The sequence below is a fragment of the Pelodiscus sinensis genome, chromosome 13, assembly GCF_052426305.1.
Source record: "Pelodiscus sinensis isolate ZL-2025 chromosome 13, ASM5242630v1, whole genome shotgun sequence".
Classification (NCBI taxonomy): Eukaryota; Metazoa; Chordata; order Testudines; family Trionychidae; genus Pelodiscus; species Pelodiscus sinensis.
In genome coordinates, this window is record NC_143064.1 from 29,365,795 (window position 1) to 29,380,531 (window position 14,737).

Sequence of the window (14,737 nt, forward strand, 5' to 3'; positions counted from 1 at the left end):
CCTACTCTGTCCTCTGAGGTGTAGGTGACATCAAGCACAAATGGGTTAATTGTAAAGCCTGCATCGTTCAGTCGTTGCTAGGTAACAGTGTCCTGTCCTCAGGATCCCAGCTCAGCCAATGAAAATTTGTTCTGAATATGTAATATTTCCCTCCTGTGTCCAACCAGTTGAATGTGTTGTTACTCTATACTCTGTGGGGAGAAAGAGAACCTTCTGTGAAAAGAGATCAGCGAAAACTAGCCTGAGCTGCTTTGAGAATGCTTCCACGTCTCCTGATCCAAAAGCACTCTCTTAACAAGCACAGTTGTCACTCTTCTAACTCCCCTCCAGACAATCTGCCCAAACACAAGGCCCTGTTCTTTAAAGCACCAGTATGTTTGCAGCAGAAACACACACACACACACACACAGAGCCCAGCAAATAGTGGAAAATATTTCCTGTGATTAGCTGTTTAAAGTCTATTATTAATTTTGGTTTGAAGAAAATGTTGATGGCCCACTGGTTATTGCTTTCCCCCAAGGGCTTCAACTTCACTCCTGAAAAAATGCATTTTTAGCTCTCTTGTTAACCAGCACCCAGTGATACATTATATTCGAATATTTGTGGTCTTGGCTAGCCACGTGGTATTGTTTCTGTTCTCTGATTGATTGACACTTTTCCCTAGTAGTGCATTGTGTGCCCAGAAGAGCCATCACCCATCCTGGTTTTGCCAGGATTGTCACTTTTCCGAGCTAGCCGTCCTGGCAAATCTGTAGGGGTGCTCAGAACACGCCACCAGCTCTCCAGTTTGATGGGCCCAAGATTATCTCAATTTCCTTGTTTTTTTTGTACCTGAGATGTGGCAACCCTAAGTCTTGGATGAGCAAGCAGGGTCTGTATCCTCTCAGGGTCCCAGCAGTCAGCTGGGTGAAGGAGACCTGTACTCCTATACTCTCCCTTAGGGGCCAAGTGCAGCTGGATGAGAGAGACCTATAAGACCCTTCCCCCATCACCCACAGCCTGTACCTCCCTAGCAGCCAGAGCCATGTTGGACAAAGAGGGCCCTTATCCCCACTGGGAGCTAGGGATCAGATAGATGGGGAGATACCCACTGGGGCTATGTCTAGACTGCAGGCTTCTTTCGGAAGAAGCTTTTCCGGAAGAGATCTTCCAAAAAAACTTCTTCTGAAAGAGAGCATCCACACTGCGAAAGTGCATCAAAAAAAGCAATCTGCTTTTTCAAAAGATAGCATCCACAATGAATGGACGCTATCTCACATGTAAGCTGTGATTACTATGGGCAGAGTGGCCACTAAGGCTGTGTCCAGACTCAGGGGTTTTTTCGAAAAAAGTAGCCTTTTTTCGAAAAAACCTCACCTGCGTCTAGACTGCAGCCGCGTTCTTTCGAAATTAAATCGAAAGAACGCGGCTTTTCTTTCGATGGCGGTAAACCACAATTTACGAGGAAGAATGCCTTCTTTCGAAAGTTCCTCTTTCGAAAGAAGGCATTCTTGAATGTAAATAGGGCTTCTTCGAAAGAGAGCATCCAGACTCACTGGATGCTTTCTTTCGAAAAAGCAAGCCGCTTTTTCGAAAGTTCAACGTGCAGTCTAGACGCTCTCTTTCGAAAGAGGCTTGCAGTCTAGACATAGCCTAGGGCACCTGTGCTTTTTCCTCTTTCCTCTTCTTCCGAAAGAACTTCCTCTTCCCCGTCCACACACGCCATTTTCCAAAAGAGCTCTTTCGGAAAAAAGCTTCTTCCTTGTAGAAAGAGGATTACCAATGCCAGAAAAACCCCTCTGTTCTTTCAATTTACTTTCGGAAGAACGCGACTGCCATGTGGACGTAATTGAAGGGTTTTTTGGAAAAACGGTGGTTTTTCGGAAAAAACTTTGTAGTGTAGACATACCCTGGGTGAGCAGAGAGAAGTGAACTCAAGAAGCAGTGAACCTGGAGGAGGATGAGGCTACTGCTCCCTCTTTGTTACTGTTTGTCTCCCTCTCATCTAACCGTGACAGGAAGAGCATCAGTCTAATCCGACACGCAGATGGTGCTGAGTGGATTTGCTTTCACTCCAGTGCTGGTGCCTGGCCTGCTACCTCACATAATCTCCATGGTGTCACAGTTCAGTGGCACTTGGGGAGCAGGAGGGTCCAGGCTGGAAGGAGCAGGCTGAGCAGAGGGCCTAATTCAAGGGGATTTAAGTGCTAAATGTGCAGTTTGAAAAACATTTCTGACAACAAGAGTGGGGGAGATAAATTTATCTAGGGTGTCTGCCTCTGGCTTTGGTGGGGAAACTGAGAAGTTCGGCACCTCCCAGGAGTCCAATCTTGGGGAGCAAAACATTTTAGTAAAATAGAAATTAGGTCACATCCCCTTGATTGTTGGCATAAATGGGACAGTGTGTACATTTTATTTACCTTCCTACAGGGCAAATGTAGTAAGCATGTAATAAATCATTTCTGCAGCTGCCGGGCAAGTCTCCTGCTGCAAACCCAGCAAAATTCATGCATACTAAACCTGTCCTAATTACAGCTCCCTCGCTGTCTCCCTCATTTCATGGATTAACTTACTCTGATACCACATTCTGACTCTCTTGTTCCTCTGCTCTCCTTCTGTTACTTCATTTCCCCCTTTGCTAGCTGTAGAGCATCTATATGTACATGGTCCTTTCCAAGCACACAGAAGACAAGGGCCTTGCCCCGAGGAGCACAAAATCTAACTGAGACTCATATACAAGCGATATAGCTAGGCCAGACTAGAGCTGTTTGGGGGTCCCATTTGCTGGAGTATAAGAACTTTCTGTTCTGTGGGATTTTTTTTCAAGGCACAGTTACTGAAAGAACCTCCCTTGTTTTTTTCTAGTTATAGGGCAGCCTAAGCTTTGTTTCAGAGGCTGAGGAGCCACTCTGAATGGCAGATCTTGACATGGGTGGGTAGATGTTGGTGAGATGCCAAACTGGATAAAGATCTTGTTTGAAGTTTGATCCCAAGATCTTTCAGAGTCTTAGAAAGGAGGCTGAATGCTTTTTCCTGTTCCTAGTTGTAACTGCTAAGGAGCAGAGGGAAATGGGTCTGTTTGGCAAGGAGAGCCATGAGGAAGTTTCCCAGGGGACTGGGCTTGAAGTAACTCACCCAATAGTTCCAGACTCTTAGGACTGTCTCACAGTGACTCACAAAACCCCATATCTCACTTGAAGGGCAGTTTGGCCCAGTCGCTCCCGAAACTAAAGTATTGCAATTGGGAGCACAGGGTCACAGCACAGACCAAATGTGGTCCCTTCTGTCTCCATCTACGGAGAGGCAGACAGGCCACACCTGAGTGCTTCTTTAACTATTTGAAATGTGAGGAGGGAAGAAGTAGGGATGTGAAGTGAGGAAATGAGGGGACGATTAGGAGGGAGATCCCAGGGCAGCACAGAAGAGAGGCAGAGTAGGGGGAATTAGAAAGCAGGTGGAGACCAGGGGGCAGTTTCTCTCTCCTGTCCCTTTTTCTACTGCCAATAGCCCCACAACTCTGTCCTTCTGGACATGCTCTGTGAATGCTATCGGGAGCTGCCTGCTGACTCACTATGCCACACACATTTGACTGTAGCCCCCGACTTCTAGGTCCAGATCTCAGCTTGTGTCTTGGAGGGCCCACGTATAATGAAGTCAGCACTGTCCAAGCACTGTGATCTGCCAGGCGGGAACCAGGAAAAATGCTTCAGGCTTAAAGGATCTTTCCAAGTAGCCCAAGTGCACAACTGAGGGGTCTGGGGGCACCCATAGTCCCCATGGTGGAGAAAGGAGGAACAGTAATCTTGCTTCACTAAGGCTTTGTCTACACTCACCAGGTGATTGACACTGCGGAGATCAATCTCCTGGGAGTCAATTTAGTGGGTCTAGTAAGGATGTGCTAAATCAACTGCTGATCACGCTCCTGTTGACTGTGGCACTCTATCAGGTCACAAGGAGTAAGGGGAGTCAATGGGAGACTTTCTCCCGCAGTGGGAATGCCACAGTAAATCGAACTAAGGTATATTGACTCCAGCTACGCTATTTACACAGCTGGAGTTGCGTACCTTAGTTCAACTTTGCCCCCCAGTGTAAACCAGTCATAAACTGAACCCTACCTCACTGGTAACAATATTGCAGCAGATACTAATGTCTATCACTTCTCTAAGCTTAACTCTGTGTTTCCCTCTGCTGTTCACATGAGCATAACATACACGTTGTTCTTGCCTTCTCTTGCTGCTATTCAAGGACACAGTGACCTCCAGGTCCTTAAAATAATCCAAAAGAAACAAATGAAAAACACTCTGGCACTAAAGATATAAGCACATCACAAGCCTATTCTGGTCTGTTCCTCCAGCAGATCTATGTAGAAGGGAGAAAGAAGGTGACATAGCAGGCCAAATCAACCCCTGGTGTAACACCATTGAAACCAGTGGAAAAACCCCAGGGAAAAGCAATGGTTTTCTTCCCTTAGCCAGTTTGCTCCTGTCAGAAGAAATAGCGCTTATACATTACTTTGTCTACAACACACCCAAAAATGCACACGTGCGTGCAAACAGGCAATTCTCCCTGGAGCGCTTTAGTGAGCGGCACTTTAGATGTCCCACACCTACTGTGATGTGAATACCAAACATAACTTTTGTTTACATCAACTTTGCTGCAATATCGCCCTTCCCAGGCAGGGTGGCCTGGGTGTGGAGGCACAGCCAATTTATCTCAGGTAACTGCCAGTGACTGTTTGGACTCAGGGCACTAAAGCTGTAACACTGCCATGGTATCCCCACCTGGCAGGTTCAGGCTTCTCTTTTGTATTTGGGATTCCAAAATCTGTACAACAGATTTGTTGTCCTGTGATCCAGCTGTTCCTAGAGGTCTCCCACCTTGTATGATTAATTTAATCCAAACTAGTCAGGTATATCCCTTTAAGGGAAGAACTGCCTTATGAAACTGGAAGAAGCTCCAAAGCAAGTGCTTAATAAAGGAATCCCAGCTAGTGTCATGGAGGAGTATAAAAAGAAGAAAAGCAACTTGGTCACTTGGCAGTTTTCACTTTATTCAGCTGTTTCCTCCTTTAGCCCAGGGTCAAGTGGGGAGGTCTTAATATATCAGAAATTCTTCTTCGGTCTCCTTTTCTTATCTCTGATGTCAGGAATTAAATCCCTGTTCTGCTCCTCATTTCTAAAACCTAATTTTCTAACCCCTTCCTTTATTGTGTGCTCTGTAAGCATTGGAGTCGTCTGAAATGTTGGGTTTTGGGCATCAAAGGAGAGAGAAACCCTCTCACTGCAAGGGGAAATTAGGGAAGTGCCAACTCAGAATCACAAAGACTGGACTACGCCCCTGGTTTCAGGCCAGGGCTCAATCAAAAATAAGACCCTAGTTCAAATACTGTTTCATGCCACAAATGGAATAAATGTTCTGTATCTCACCTCCATGCTTTCTGGACCCTTCTCTACATCATGGGACTCCTGCCCAATTTAATTCAATTCGGCATAGAATCATAGAATACTAGGACTGGAAGGGACCTCGAGAGGTCATCGAGTCCAGTTCCCTGCCCTCATGGCAGGACCAAATACTGTCTAGACCATCCCTGATAGACATTTATCTAACCTACTCTTAAATATCTCCACAGATGGAGATTCTACAACCTCCCTGGGCAATTTATTCCAGTGTTTGACTACCCTGACATGATTAGCAAAGACATCTGAGGATGGCATAGTGCAATGCATGATAAGGGAGGATGGAAGGATGCTGTGGGGAAGATCCCAAGGTAGCAAGGAGTTCAGTGACAGAGTGAATTAGCAAAGCTGTGGAGGGGAACTTTGCATAGCATCTAACTCCACTGTGGCTCTGGTCAGTGCTATCAGTCCTTAATTTCACAAAAAAACAAGTTCACCCCACAGTTCTTCCCTCCCCGATAAAAAGAAAGAAAATGATGTTCCTTTCACATGCAGTTAGTTCTTCAGAGTCAAGGAAACGCAAGCATAGCCACATTGCTGCCTCTTGTGTAAATCTAAAGAAAACAAGAGCAAAATATGGCAACTCTGACAGAAAAAGGGGTGAAGAAGGGGCACCAGTGAGCGAAGGCTAGAGGCAAGTTCCTATTCTCATGGGCAGCCTCCCAAAGTTAAAAACAATACCATCTCTTCCTCTGCCATGTTCATTCCCACACTTCAGCTCCCTGTAGAAAGAACCCATAGTTGGAAGGAGTTGAATCTGGTCAGGAATGAAACAGTGAACTAAAGAAGATGTTGAAATGCAGCTTCCCTGGGAGTGCCCAGCAGCTGCTGAAGATGTCAGCTACCTCTTAATCCATACAGATGGAGAAGAACCCTGATCATAAATCCAGTGGCGTTGGGGCCTAAAAGGAGGCAGACAGAACATAGTCCAAGCCACAGGACATTCCATTCCCACAGATCCTTCACCACTGCAGCCCAAAGACTTTTCAAGGGAGAGTGGGCAGCTGCCGTGGCTGGCACAGTGTTTGGCTGACTCAGACACACAGTTCAAGAGCCGAGAGAACAATGTGGTTTAAGGCGGGTGAGCATGCAGGCATTTTGGTGCCGAATGTCTAGTTAAGCAACTTAGAGAAACGAGAAACAGTAATGAGAGACATAGAAAGTAAATACCATCTCGTGGGGCATGACGGAACCCAGGGGAACTTCTCATACTCATATCTCATGCAGAAAATGAAGTTTTTACAGTAGAACCTAAAAGTTACAGACACGTCGGGAAGAGAGGTTGTTCGTAACTCTGAAATGCTTGCACCCATGAACAAAATGTTATGGCTGTTCCCTCAAAAGCTGACTACTGAACATTGATTTAATACAGCTTTGAAACTTTACTATGCAGAAGAAAAATACTGCTTTCCTTTTATTTTCTAGTACTTTACATTTAACACAGCACTGCCCTGTATTTGCTGCTCTTTTTTGGGAGGGCAGGGAGTTCTGCTGCTGCCTGATTGAGCAATTCCAGTTCCAAATGTGGTTGACTGTCAGTTCAGCTGACTGGTGTTTGTAGCTCTGAGGTTCTTCTGTATCACAAAAGTCTTAGGCTACGTCTAGACTGGCATGATTTTCTGTTAAAACTTTTCCGTTAAAAGCATTTGCGGAAAAGAGCGTCTAGATTGGCATGGATGCTATTCCGCAAGAGCACTTTTTGCAGAAAAGCATCCGTGCCAATCTAGATGTGGTTTTGTGCAAGAAAGCCCCGATCGCCATTTTTGCGATTGGGGCTTTTTTGCGCAAAACAATACCATGTTGTCTACACTGGCCCTCTTGTGCAAAAGCACTTGCGCAAGAGGGCTTTTGCTCGAATGGGAGCAGCATAGCATTTCCGCAAGAACACTGACAATCTTACATGAGATCATCAGTGTTCTTGCGGAAATTCAAGTGGCCAGTGTAGACAGCTCGCAAGTTTTTCCGCAAAAGCAGGTGCTTTTGCGGAAAAACTTGCCAGTCTAGACGCAGCCTTAGAGATCAAGGCAGAGAAAGTCCAAGGAGTAGGCACAGTTCATATAAGAAGTGTCTTTTCTTCTTTTGTATAATGGTTATGGATTTGCAGCATCTGTTGCCAAAATCATTACTCTAATATTTCTTTTTCACACATTACTCTTGCTGATTCCCCACCCCTGAATGAGTTCCTATGCACGTATTACTGAGGAAAGTCTCAGCTGGACCAGCAGGTTAAAATTAGAAGTTCTTTAAGATGAAAGAAAGAGGTTTAATGCAGGGACAAGTTTTTCAAGACACAGGATAGGTTATGCTTAGTAATAATTCCTCAGAAGTGACATTATGGTAAAAAGAAAATGTCTTCTGTTAGGGGAAAACCACTGCCCAGAACCACTGGTTCCAGAGGAGGGAACACCCTTCAAAAGACTTTTCAAAGCCTAGTACTCACAAGGATGCAAAAGGCCTTCCCCACAAATCCAGGCTGTGTCAGAACAGCTGCTGGATGTGTGATGCCCTTCTAGTTTGCTAACATTCCTGGTGCTTATTTTAAAGGCAGTAATTGCTGAATCTTGTTTAAGAAATGTCAACATCAGCGCTCCTGTCCTTTCACTGACAGAGGGAAACAGATCTATTACTATTTTCTCAGTAAATGTTTTTGCTGGCTATAGGACCCACTCGTTCTTCAAAGGCAAATGAAAATTTGGTTGCATCCAGCTGTTCTCATGCAGTGGGAGGAGGCGAGAGATGGGAAACCAGGGATTGCCATGCTGTAATAAAGCAATAGGCCAGGCGACGACACGCTCAGACACAAAATGCATAAATCACTCCACAAGGGCCTTTTCTTCCCCCAAATCTCTCCTCTTGCCAAACTTTCAGCCACAAACTAGGGACCTCAGAGCACCGAATCAGCAGTAAACTTGAGTCCTCCAAAACCCCAATGTTTATGCAGAGTAGGTAGAGATGGAAATCTTATCCATCCTGTGGTGAATGCAGCGTTGGCTCAAGGTGCCGGCTTTGTCATGAAAGCCTCACTCAGGCCAAGCCAAAGGCTTAACATTTAATGACACATGTTGGATTCTGCCCACACCAATTTGTGTGGGAAACAAATGCTCCATGTGACAAACAGGGCATCATTTCCTGCAGTATTCTGGATGAACTTGACTGAATTTAAAAAAAAAAAAGAGCAGCCCTGTAGCACCTTAGAGACTATCAATATATATATATATAAACCCACTTCCTCAGATGAGTCACCCTTAGGGTCCATTGTATTAAAAACACAATTGTCTGTGTGTATGTATGTTGTTTCCATATACCTTTTCCAGGAGCAGAATGCGGGGCTGATTAGTCAAAGTCACTCAGGTTGCAACATCTACTGAAAAGCAACATCTCCTGAAAAGGTTCGGCTAACCTGGTTCAAAGTAGACTTCTCGTGACACAAAAAGGATCTTAGTTTAATAGCCTGGTTGTAAACTGACATCTGACTTTCTTCTAGCAAATGGACAGAACTTCCACTCCACGTGGGCCCCAATCGTTAAGGAAGGGTTGGAAGAGCTTTAGTCTACTGTGTCACCATAAGACTGTGATTTTGTTCTGAGCAAATGGGTGGTACGAAATGCAAATCACAGGAAAACCATTGGGTGGGAATTGAAGGACTGCCCACTTGCCAGAGCCCAACCTGGAGTTGGGGGTCTCTGATAAGCTTATTGGCACATGTGTTAGCTCAAGTATAGTTGTTAACATGTTTTCTCTGTAATGCATTTACCTAAGAATAAAATGGCTTGCTTAGACTGCTTCACGTGGAAGAGTAACTGAGGTATTATACTATTAACTGTCTCAGAAAAGAAAACAAAAGAAGCCTGCTTAGGCAATGTGTTTTTTGCTGGGGAGGTCACGGGACAGGCATGGAATGATTCACCTTGGACATACCAGTCAGAAGGGAGAAAGATGTGTTTCTCCACCCAAGAAAGGCAATGACCAATGGTCAGGAAACCTAGTACCTAGACTGGGTGCTCTTGTTGGACTAGTACAAATGCAGTTGCCCTGAACCATGACACATCAATTAAGGAGTCTCATTTGCATTTGCTTGTAATGTGATTTTCACTTGCTGGATGTTCCCTTTATACCAGGTGGGGATCACCAAACATTTGCCACAGATGAGTTTTACTAACACAAAAGCTGGTACAAAAAGTGAATTGCAAACTCACCTATTGTTATTATTTATATTATATTAGAACTTCCAGCATGAACTCCAGGACCTCATTCTAGTAGTCACTGTATTTGCACACAGTAAAAGATAATCCCTGCCCAATGTGAAAACACCAAAGTGAGGATAAAGGATTTATTATTATACCCATTTTATAGCTTGGGAATTGAGGGCTCAGGGAGATTGAGGGATTTGCCCAAGGTATCATGGAAAATCTGTGGCAGAACTGGGAACTGAACTCAGATGTCTTGAGGCCTATTCCAATGTCTCTCCTCCCCCCCCCCCCCAAATAAACACCTTTCCTCAAACATCCCTTCTCTTTGTCATCTGCATGAATATTCATAAAAAAGTCAATTTTAAATAGATCACTAAGTGAGCCAGACAGACGTCCTCCCAGATCTGTTACATCTAGAACCAGGCACATGCATGAAGTTACATTGTGTGACTGTGATGAAAGAAAATTAAATGCAAACTTAGCACTCAGCCAATAAACCTGACAGTTGTCTAATGAAGCTAGGAAAGATGCTGTGGACCAGGTATTTAGGACCTAGAAAGAAAACATTCCCAAAAGTTCTAAAACCCCAGAATTCTGTTCCATCTCCCAAGGGACTGAAATCCTCAGGAGCTTCTCCTGATTGTACTCAGCCAATCAAGGAACAGAAGCCATATTATGTGGCACTTGAGACCAATCAGAACTAAGCAGCGCAGCTGTCATTTAGAAGAATGACTAGACTCCACAAACTGCTCACGATCAGTTTGTTGAGCAGGGCATAGTGGCAGGCAAGGGGATATCATGGAGAAAACCTCCAGGGACCAAACTTGAACAGTGAATCAACTGGCAGCCCTGGGCTATGCCTACAGATATTCCTCAAGCAGGAAAGGAGCCTAGATTCCCCACATGACATTTGGAAATCCTCAAGCATTGGGAAGGAAGGTTTTTCACAGTTCTGTTTTACATCTTCTGCTACTCTGGATTTCACACCCATGCTCTCCTGGTGCCCATATACATCACATGCAATAGATCTGCCAGTCCTGTATGTCCCATGGAATGATCTTGCTTTTTCTGGGATCTACAGCATATGATTTGCTCTTTCTGTCATCATTCTGATACTGAGTGAATGTTGTTTAGTGATACTGCCTGAGTGCTGGACTGGGGACCAGGCTGTCCTGGTGTCCTCTCTCCTCTCATTCACTGACTCCCTGTGGGCCACTCACTTCCTCTCAGCCTGCAAAAGGGGGTGCTACCATCCACCTGCCTCCCCAGGGAGCTGAGAGTATGAATGAGTCATTGCTTGGGGAGGATTTGACAATGACCAGCATGCAAGATCTTTATATTTTTACTGTGTGGCGCTGGGAATGCTTCAGCCAGGGGAGAAGCGCTTTGTAAATACTGGCATTAGTATTTACATTAGTCTTGTTATTACTTGTGCATGGTTGATCCCAGAGAGCCATTGTTCCTTCTGCCTCCAGGCATTCTGTGGCTGGCTCTTTGCAGCTAACCTGTATTTTCCAGCAGGCTCACCCCATTACAAACCCCTTCCCCCCCTCACTCTTCCTGCTGTGGTTGCTGTGCCACAGAGCAAGCAGCCGCTGTCCCTGAGGGGATGCTGCCCTTTACCAGGCCACGTCCCTTCCTGCAGGCACAGAGCTCTGCCCTTCCGCCTCGTCCTAGAACAACCTCTCCCGATGGAGGGCCATCCCAGTCCCTGGGGGATGCAGCCATTCTGTACAGGCCTGCTATTTCCATCGGTCTCCTTGGAGACACGGGGGCGGGAGGGGTGTTGGTTCCTATATCCTGAATCTGCATTCCAAGATGCTGCCACACAATCATGCAATAATTACAGTATCAGCTTTACAGTCCAGAGTCTCTTGGCAAGGGAGAACCCATTGCACAATGCTGAGCCTCCAGGAGCAGCAAGCAGAGGGTTTTTCCACAGCACACAGCAACGTCAGTTCTGTAGAGACTTGTTCTCCAGGTACTATCATGATCAAGAGGCATCCCAGGCTGCTCAATACAAGCCAAAGGCCTTGTGAGGCTGGCATGGGCCCTTGTAGGATCCCACTCACATACCCTATGTGGACATTCCATGCTGCAGATTCTCTTTAATTTAAATAGAGCCAAACCATACATACCTTTCTCACCAAGCTATTCTCCCTGCAAGCATTAACATCCCTACCACTGTCCTGCTCCTTTTATGGCCAACAGGAACAGTAGCATGAGAAAAGAAAAGGAAGATTTGGCTCATTCTGCTTTTTGTACCAACTCTTAGTGGCAAGTCTTAATAACATGGGGCCTGCTTGGCCCCTCACATAGAGTATCACTAAGTTCCCCTATAAAGTTTCCAACAAATTGTTCCACAGGGAGAACATGTACCCAGAACCATCCCAAGGAGAGGGTGGGATCTTGGGCCACCCCCTCAGTACCCCAGGCATGGAGCAAACCCCCTCCCCCCACTGTATGCCCCACCCTGCCCCTGCTCCACCCCTTCCTGTAGCCCCAGCCCCTCCCCTAGCAACACACCCCTGAGTCTTACTAGTGGGCCTGGTGCAGCAGAGGTCTCTCCCACACACACTTACCATGTGGGTGGTGGGAGCTGGAGCAACCCAGCAGCCTGCTGCGCTGCCCTCCTGGCTTGCTGTGCCTTGCTTCTCTGTGGCAGTGGAAAGAAAAGGACCCCAGGGCTGGGGTGTTCTGCTTCCCACTACCACTGAGAAGCTGCACTCAAAGGGCCAGGAGAAGGCGGCACAGAGGTACAAAGTGGAGCAGCTAGGGTTGCCAGGAATCCAGTATTGATCAAGATAGTCCGGTAGTTTCACCTCCTGTCTGGTAAAAAAATGCAGAAAATACCGGACATCTAAAATGTCCAGTATTTTCTGATTTTTTCCTGGCCAGGAGATGAAAATCCCAGGTGCTTACCAGGTTCCGCAGGGCAGCTGTCCGGCCTGGAGCAAGAAGACAAGATGGGAGATAGCTGCCAGCAGCCTGTTAGGGCCAAAAAGCCTCAAAAGAATTTCTTAAACGGGCCATGCTGGTTTTTTTCTCAACAACTTTGGTCTCCCCCGTTTTTTTTCCTCAACAGAATTTTTTCCCTGGTGGGTTTTTTTTGGAGAGGGGAGGGTGTTTGGTATTTTTGGTTAAACCACCTGGCAACCCTAGATGGTGCACATCTCCCCCTTCCTGCAAACTGTCTCCACTTGTCCCCATCTGCAGGCTATAGGGAGGTCTCTGGGGAAGGGGTGCGCATGACACTATAATGGTGGGTGGTTTGCAAGCTTCTGCTTGGCTTGAAGGTGGCCCTGTGCTCCATACTTCACACCCCAGGTACAAAGAGGCCAAGGATAAAGCATGTGTTAGCAACACATGATCCACAACTGAGTCTGACATTTGGCCGGTGCTGGGCAAGCTGTGAACTGTTTCTGGCCCTTTCAATGCTTTTCACTACTGGAGCATTTGCAAAGGTGGAAATTCAAGGCATTAGAATATTTTTCAAAAAGTTTCACCAATTGTCCATGGAAAGTCCCTGGAAGCCTGTTCACAGCCTACTAATCAAAGCCACTTGGCTCCTGTTGTTATTCCCCTTTAACTATCTTGTTCCAGCCTGGTGCAAAATAATGTTAATTGGACCAAGCTAATGTGAGAGCCACTAAGCAGGCACTCAAAAAGAATCTAGAAACTCCAGTCATTACCCTTTTACAAACAGGAGAAAGGAGAGAAGCTCCAGAGCCAGAATGCCAGGTACATCCCAGGGCAGGAGAGGGAGGCTCTGTAGCAGCAGTAACAATTTGGCCTAAAGGAAGTTAGAAGGAGAAGATAAAATGCCATGAGCTCATGAGATGTTAACCACTAACCACCTCTTAAATTGGAAGATAGCTGGTCTCAGTGAAGCTGAAACCCATTATGTGAGCAGGCCAGAGGAAGCTAATTATTATAGGGAAGCTGCTGCGATTAGTTATAAAACTTCACTCAGATAAATAGTTACTAAATAAGAAAAGGCGTCTATCTTACCACACACTAAATTGGAACAAAACAGCTTTTAGAAACACTGGTTGTGGTCACTTTCTCCGTCTCCACAGCTATGAATGGTGCTCTGGCCTCTCTCAATGGGAGCTGCCATTTTACTGATATAGCCTAGCAGGAGATCCAAACTGAGATGGAGCAGAACTAGGGAAATGCAGCTCCTATCTAGTGCAGGGCAAAGTAGAAGGATTAGGCTGTACTCTGTGTGTGTTTTTAGACTGGCTAACTTAGCAGTGATGTTGAACAGACTTAACATGTTAAGTATATGGCTTACCCAATGGCTTGGACAGTCTCCTGCTTTTTCATGAATCCAGGTGCTGAAGTGGAGTGCCTGACTCCCACACTGCATTATCAGACTAGCCAGGCAGCAGCTTCCTACTTGATTATTAATTATTTTTCTATATAAGGCATTAAGTATGTCATGCAATTTGCTCTGCCTTGTAATTAGATGGGAGATTAAACTATCTCTTCTGCTCCATTCTGCTTTTTCTTTGTGTGTCCCACCCCTCAGGCTTTAAAGGGATTACCGATTATCTCAGAGGTAACAAGGTTTGCCTGCCAGTTCGTGACCAGATTTTCCTGAATTAGTGAACCCCAAAAACAAACCTTGATGCAGACCAGGCCAGCTTGCCTGCCCAGGAAAGAAGAGCTCCTGGATCCTGCTGGCTCTCATTCATGTGGCATGGTATCAAAACAACAAAAACAGCCATCAGCAATGAAGTGTGAGAATCTAACTGGACATTTAACCTGCCACAGACATACCCCATCTTGTGTTTTAGCAGTAAAGGAAAGGGCTTACCTCTCAGCTGCAGTCACCTCTAGTATATCCATCACTTCAACTGGATATCAACCATATGCACAGCTTCTGGTGTCAGACAGCTTTAACTTCAAGGAACACTTCCCTGGCTCCAGATTTTAGATATGGTGAAAAAAGGATCAAAGAATAAAATCATGCAAATAGAAATGTTTCCTGATTGATTTGTTTGTTAATTTTCAGTGAAAACGTTTTTGGGGCAGTCAAGCTTTCCCTGCAATGCCTGAAACCTAAACATAACAACATCCACTATCCTGGGAGAAACAACCAGAGAG

At 45.6% G+C, this 14,737-nt stretch overlaps 1 long non-coding RNA gene across 1 annotated transcript in view; it reads left to right on the top strand.

Moving 5' to 3' along the window:
* The window catches only part of LOC112546146 (uncharacterized), a 38,461-nt gene extending 23,979 nt beyond the window's left edge, over positions 1-14,482 (top strand). The window contains exon 3 of the long non-coding RNA XR_003089776.3: positions 14,160-14,482. This is a non-coding gene — a long non-coding RNA (uncharacterized LOC112546146). The remainder of the gene's footprint in view (positions 1-14,159) is intronic.
* Positions 14,483-14,737: the final 255 nt, after the last annotated feature.